This window comes from Thamnophis sirtalis, unplaced genomic scaffold (genome assembly GCF_051295495.1).
Source record: "Thamnophis sirtalis isolate CommonGarterSnake01/CBP01778 unplaced genomic scaffold, rThaSir2_p1.2 scaffold_2, whole genome shotgun sequence".
Classification (NCBI taxonomy): Eukaryota; Metazoa; Chordata; class Lepidosauria; order Squamata; family Natricidae; genus Thamnophis; species Thamnophis sirtalis.
The window spans coordinates 5772158-5779369 of NW_028261382.1; the positions used below are offsets into that span (position 1 = coordinate 5772158).

The 7212-nt window shown below is 38.8% G+C and overlaps 1 non-coding gene across 1 annotated transcript; it reads right to left on the reverse strand.

The window, feature by feature from the left end:
* Window positions 1–920: 920 nt before the first annotated feature.
* On the reverse strand, window positions 921–992 carry TRNAH-GUG (transfer RNA histidin (anticodon GUG)). Its single transcript has one exon. It is a non-coding gene; the product is annotated as a tRNA-His (tRNA).
* Between the last annotated feature and the right edge of the window lie 6220 nt (window positions 993–7212).

The window sequence follows — 7212 nt, forward strand, 5'->3', positions numbered from 1 at the left end:
TATTGCTATTGCTATTGCTATTCTTATTCCTATTCCTATTCCTATTTCCATAATCCTATTCTATTCTATTCTATTCTATTCTATTCCATTCTATGGGCTTGATGGGTCCCCTGCTTATCTGTGTCTGTTAACCCTTCAATGCACCTTGCATCATATAAATACAGCAACATATTATATTACGTGCGGATTTGTTGAAAGTGCCAATAAAAAAAAAGATCTGTTTAATTTTATCGAACATTTACATTTTTATTCCTGTGAGTAATTGTCGTAGGGGACCCAGTACACTGCCTTTCTTTTAGAGAGGGGAGGGCATAATGCTGTTTTTTTTAGAGCAAATGTTTTTTTTTTAATTTTTATGTTTTCAATATTTTTATTCATAAACATTTTGAATACAGTATGGTCAGGGATACCATTTACAAAAAAAGAAAGAAGAAGAACCAGAGAAAATACAGTAATAAACATTAACACAAGTACTAATGCTGTTAAGATAGCCCCGTGCATTGGAGTAACGTGTGAACCAGCGATAGAGAAGGTAGGAGGCGTGTTTGGGATCATCATGTACGCCCCCTGGAGGCAGGTTTATGAAAAAGTAACAGGCTGATAGACTCTACCTGGAGTGAAGCTCGACTACATTAGTCCGGAATTTGGTACAGGGTCTCCTGCTTGGGCGGCGGGTTGGACTAGAAGACCTTTAAGGTCCCCCTCCCAACTCTTCCAAATAAACATTCAGAAGCAATTCACTCCGAATCTAGAACCGGATTCCTGCCGGATCCCAAGCTCCCTTTCCGACCCGTTGCGCTGCATTTTGCAAGAGCCCATTTCTTTTCCTTTACTGCCGAATAATTTCAAAATAATTTCAAAAGTACCTTGTTATTAAATGTTGGAAATCCGAATTTAGAAAAAAAAAGGGAGCGCGCCCTTGCCGTGACTCGGATTCGAACCGAGGTTGCTGCGGCCACAACGCAGAGTACTAACCACTATACGATCACGGCGAGCCACCCAGGCGCTGGGGAGAGAGCTTGGCAACCACCTTCTTCATTTCTGCGGTCCCTGACGTCATCGCTTCTTCGAATGGGGATTCCTGCCTGTCTCGCACAGCGCCACCTTTGGTGAGTAGGCTGCAGAACAAGAAGGAAGGAACTAAACTGAATTTTTTGGACAATAGATAATTTGCAGTACTTTTAAACAGTACGGCGGAGTCCCGAAGCCCCATTTAGGGATGCTTTGCCTCTTTCCATCCCTGTAATGATTTTCCCCTCCTACAACTTTAAGAATTTTGCATGCTTGGCTTTGCATTTGGCTGCCACAAAGAAGAGGGGGACAACCTATTCTCCAAAGCCCCTGAGGGCAGGACAAGAAGCAATGGGTGGAAACTAATCAAGGAGGGAAGCAACCTAGAACTAAGGAGAAATTTCCTTTCAATCGGAACAATTAAGCAGTGGAACGACCTGCCTCCAGAAGTTGTGGGTGCTCCAACACTGGAAATGTTTAAGAAAACATTGGACAACCATTTGTCTGAAATGGTATTGGGTTTCCTGCTTGGGCAAGGGGTTGGACTAGACGACCTTTAAGGTCCCTTCCAACTTTGTTATTATGTTATTTCTAACCCATGGCTAAAGTTTAAGACACTTTGCTCAGGATGGAAACACACATTCCACCTCATGTTACATACACATTCCTCTTCATTGTCACTTATTGTATCTACAATAGTCTCAGATGAGCTCCTATCGCAAAGAATTTAGCTGTACTTGTAAATATTTACTTTGTGCAGCTTGGTGGGTTGTGGTGTGTTGCAAATTGCACATACACATACAGATAGATAGATAGATAGATAGATAGATAGATAGATAGATAGATAGATAGATAGATAGATAGACAGACAGACAGACAGACAGACACACACACACACACACACTCATACATACATACATACATACATACATACATACATACATACATACATACATACATATATACATATTCTGACAAGCGAAGTCCATGGAGAAGCCAGTTTCACTGGACAACCAGGCTACCAAATTAACATTACAGCCAGGGATTCACTTAACAACGATGGCAAGAAAGGTCGTCAAATGGGACAAAGCTCACTTAACTGTCTCGTTTCAACGCCTACCCTCAAAACGACACTATAAAGCATTGCACACCAGAACAACTAGACACAAGAACAGTTCTCCCCCCGAATGCCATCACTCTGCTAAACAAATAATTCCCTCAACACTGTCAAACTATTTACCAAGTCTGCATTACTATTAATCTTCTCATCGTTCCTATCGCCCATCTCCTCCCATTTATGACTGCAGGACTGTAACTTTCTTGCTTGTATCCTCTAATTTATATTGATATTGATTGTTTCCTGATTGCTTACTTGTACCTTATGACTATCATTAAGTGTTGTACCTTATGATTTGTGATGAATGTGTCTTTCGTCACTGAGAGCCTGTGCACCAAAGACAAATTCCTTGTGTGTCCAATCACACTTGGCCAATAATGAATTCTATTCTATTCTATTCTATTCTATTCTATTCTATTCTATTCTATTCTATTCCACTCCACTCCACTCCACTCCACTCCACTCTACTTTATTCTAGATTTCTATTCTATTCTACATTCTATTGATATTGATTCTTCACAAATGTATCTTGTCTTTTTATGTTCACTGAGAGCATCTGCACCAAAGACAAATTCCTTGTGTGTCCAACCACACTTGGCCAATAAAGAATTCTATTCTATTCTATTCTATTCCACTCCACTCCACTCCACTCCACTCCATTCCAATCCAATCCAATCCACTCTACTCTACTTTATTCTAGATTTCTATTCTAATCTACATTCTATTGATATTGATTGTTTTCTGATCGCTATTCTATTGTTTAACAAAAGATATTTGGGGCTTCGTTGTGGCCCTAGGTTTGAGAACTGCCTGTACCGATCTGAAGGTACAAGGTTGGGTTGTGAAATTGATTAAGAAACCTTTTTTTTTATCTGGGTGGCACCCGAGTGTAAAGTCTATCAGACATTATGGTGCCTAAAATTGATATGGGTAAGTCAATTCCCTCGTAATTGGACTCCTGGGTTGTATTTCTGGGATCTAGTTGTTATCTCCACTGTCCAAAGTTGATGGTTATGCGGTTGGCACCTACAACATGCAAATAAAATTTTGCAAGGAAGTTTTGCCACACTGTTTTCTCCTTGAACAATTATTGAGAAGCATAAAGGTCATTCTTTGGCGTCTGATTGCATGTTTGTGTCCTTATCATTTTCTCGTATGCCTTTGATGTAGTAATTTTTGCAAGCCAATGTGCAATTTTTGTTTATTCTTGGATTTGTCACAGCTGCTGAGAACACATAAACATTAGATATTAGAGTACTACGATAATAAATCTATGACTCATCATCATAAAAGTAAGAATGGGCACAGTTAAAGGAAGAACGGAAGAAAATTAAAGCTAATCTTAAGGACTAGGGGAAAAAAGAAAGGGGAAAAAAAGGGGGGGAAAAACACGTTTTGCAATCAAATTCACCTCTAATGGTATAAAAAGCTTCAAAAAGAAAAAGGATCTCCCCCTAAAACCTGAAAAGCCAATGAATTCTGGTAAGAATAGACAGCAGTGTGCCAAAAATGTCTGACTTTCCCTACTCTGAGAGTAGAAGAAATGGTTGAATGAATTGAAAGAACTCCGGCGTGTTTCTTGAAGAGAAAATTTGTAGAGTTGATTTTGGTGAGCATGGAAGGACCATTAAAGGAGGAAGGAAGGAAGGAAGGAAGGAAGGAAGGAAGGAAGGAAGGAAGGAAGGAAGGAAGGAAGGAAGGAAGGAAGGAATCATCAAAGAGGAGGTGGTTCAGAAATAATTACACAGACCTGAGATGGGGAAAGAGCAAGAAAGAAACTTGAACGAACCTCGCCTTGATTCTCCTTAATATAAGATTCATCAGGGAGTCATATGGAGATTCTCAATCATGCAGGTCATGGCTACCCCGAAGGTGCTTTTCCAAAAAGGCAACTGGACTTTTTTGCTTTTTCCTTGCCAACGTTTTGCTCCGCAGCCAATAAATTTCTTTAGTTCCTGAAGAACTGAAGAAGCTTCTTAGATGAGAAGCAAAACGTTTTTAAGGGGGGGGAAAAACAAGAAAGTTCAGTTGCCTTTTGGAAAAGCACCTTCGGAACATGCATCTGGGAGAAATTTCAAGATTAACCATCAGCATGGATGCTCCAACACTGGAGGTTTTAAAGAAAAGATTGGACAGTCGTTGTCTGAAACGTTACAGTGCCTTCAGCTTGAGAAAGGGGTTGGAGTAGAAGACTTCTAAGGTCCTCTTCAACTCTGTTATTCTGTTCTGTTCTGGGAACATTTTTTTCTTTGTTTCCTTAATGACGTGGTTCCTTCTTTTTTTTAATAGAATTTATTTTTATTTTCAAAACAAACACAACACATAAAATCTTCCTTCTTTACATACTGTAGAAAGTGTATCAGTTGGTTACAAAAGGTTTTCGTGCATCCCTTCCACAGTCATCAAGCATAATTCATATTAACTCAAGTATTTTAACTCAAATATTTATACATGTTACCCTTATACCTCCATTTTTATTTGACTGTAATTATTTAAACGTCCTTCATCATAAAATATACCAAGATTTAATACATAACCACATACTGGCATTTCATTTAATATTTCTAAAATCCTCCAATAACACTGAATCCTTATGTCCTATTCTAGCTAAACATCCATAATATTTAATAACAAACTTTTCTAATCCTCTTTTCCAAATCACTGTTGGCAATTTTCATCTAGTTTCCTTATATTATACACATACATACATACATACATACATACATACATACATACATACATTGTCATCATTATCCCTCCTTTATTTGACTATATCCTGTATCGTAACATTTTCCCCCTAATAATCAAAACTTAACTGTATTTAACTTAATTCTTTTTTATTAACCTTTGTATATAATCCAAAAGGATTTCTAAACTTCCTTTCATGGGTACCATTCAATATTCATATCCAATTATTACTTATCATAACACTACACATTGTATACATTATTATCATTATCAATTATTTCTTTAACTATATCTGTTATCAACGTGGTTCCTTCTTGTCTATCTCCCTTTCTTATCTGTAGAGTAGATTCCTGTCTTTTCTCGTCTTCAGGCATGGCAATTTCAACCCAAACTTTGTGAATGAATTGTCCATTGTTGTAGATCCATCCTGGGCTTTTCTGGGCTTTATTTCACCCAGGCAAAATTTATTTTGCCTTCTGATTGTTTTCAAACTATCTGAGAGTTGAACAGTTTAATGTGTAACTAATCACCAGAGCAATCTCAAAGTTGTTGTTAAACCATCAGCATGTTTTACGCTACCTGGAGTACAAGGAACTGTCCTTGCTGAGCACATGATCTAAAATTATGGGATTGTGGTGGTTTGGTGACCATAATTAAAATGAGGCCAGATCTGACTGCAATGGGGTATTGCCAAAATGGTGTTCCTAATAAATGACTGGATTTCTTTTGAAACTTGGCTCGAGGCTCATGAATTAATTAGGGCATTTTTTTCGGAAACCTGACAGATGATTTACAGGGTTTTCTGTTTTTTAAGGAGATCCAGGCATTGCAAGGACTACTGGGATTCCACTTTATTGTTATAGCTTATAATAATTAGAACCTCGAAACCCTGCCAAAGTCTACTTCTATTCCTTCTTCTATCAAATAAAATCAAGGCAGGGTTATTTTTCTTTTCTTTTTCTTGCTTTCCAGGTACCGAGGTGATCTTGGAAAGAAAAGATCAAGGGGATTTTTGCATTTCTCTACAAGGGTTACACCGAAGGCTCTGCTCAAAAGATGACTTGAAGAAGCTATAGAGAGTGAAAAGGCTGACATCCATTCTAGCCCTTCTCTGCTCCTGACCCTAACTTGGATGCGTCGTTGGCATTTAATCCTAAGTAGCCTTTTCTGCTTCTACCTGTTCTGTGTTTAAGGAGTACAGTCCCTTTGCAGTCTAAAACCAGGTGTGTTTCATATCTGAAGGACATCAAGAGGACCTCAGGAGGACTAAGAAGCCTCCAGCAAGCCCTCCGGCAGATTCTTTCTGCAATCTGCTATGTCCTCATCACCCCATTCCTTGTAGTTGTTGGAAAATGGATTTTGACTTTGATTGCATTGGAATCTTTCTTCTCAGTTCCCAAGGGGAGAAAATGAAATTCTTCCTGGAAATAGGTAGGTAGAAATAGTGGGATGCTGAAAGATGGGTGGGAATGGGGAGGAGTAGGGCTTTTTTTAATGGGCTAATTAATCTATCTCCAGATCTTTGGACTATGCAGCTACTTAAGTTAATTGATTACTGATTTATGATCCGGTCTTAAGGATAACTAAAGGACTTCATCTTGGTTCTGAGGGTAAGCTGCAAGAGACTGATTTCGCTGGGAGTTATTTACCATGGATATGGGTAGGATTACTGTCGGGAAAAGAACGAGACCCACTAAAGAGGGATTAAGGAACAACTGTTTCCCCTAGGCGAAGGAGCCAGATAGCAAAAACTGTGGGGCCAGCTTGTGACCACCCCCTTTTTTTTTCCCCAGTTCAAAAGTTTTATTTTCTTTTAAAACAAACATTTCATCATTCCTCAATCAGTGAGACATCGGAGTACAATTTTTGTGTGTGTCAAAATAGTTCTAGTTTACCACCAAATTCTTGTCTAGCCTAATGTATACCCCTCCCTCCCCCCCCAACCCCCCTCCTCCTCCCCCCCCCAACTTCCCAGAACCCGTACACGGTATGGATTTTTAACAAAGACAGTCTAAAATCTATTGAGAAAAAAGAAATAAAGAAATTAATGACATCTCTGCATTGATCTTACCTTCTTCTTGCTGAGCTAACTTTAAACAATTTAAATCATTTCTGATCTTAAGCATAGGCTAACTGGAATTTCTTGGTCCCGTATTTATTTTGTATATAGTCAATCCATTTTTTCCAGTCTTGTTTATAGCTCTCATTTGAGTGATATGCACGCCCCTTTTAAGGACATCTTAGGAATGGGGTGAGGTCTACGGTAGACAGTTTAAGGTTTGAGGATGTAACAACAGAGTTGGGTAGAGCATTCCAGGCGTTGATTACTCTGTTGCTGAAGTCGTATTTTCTGCAATCGAGCTTGGAGCGGTTTACCTTGAGTTTGTATCTATTGT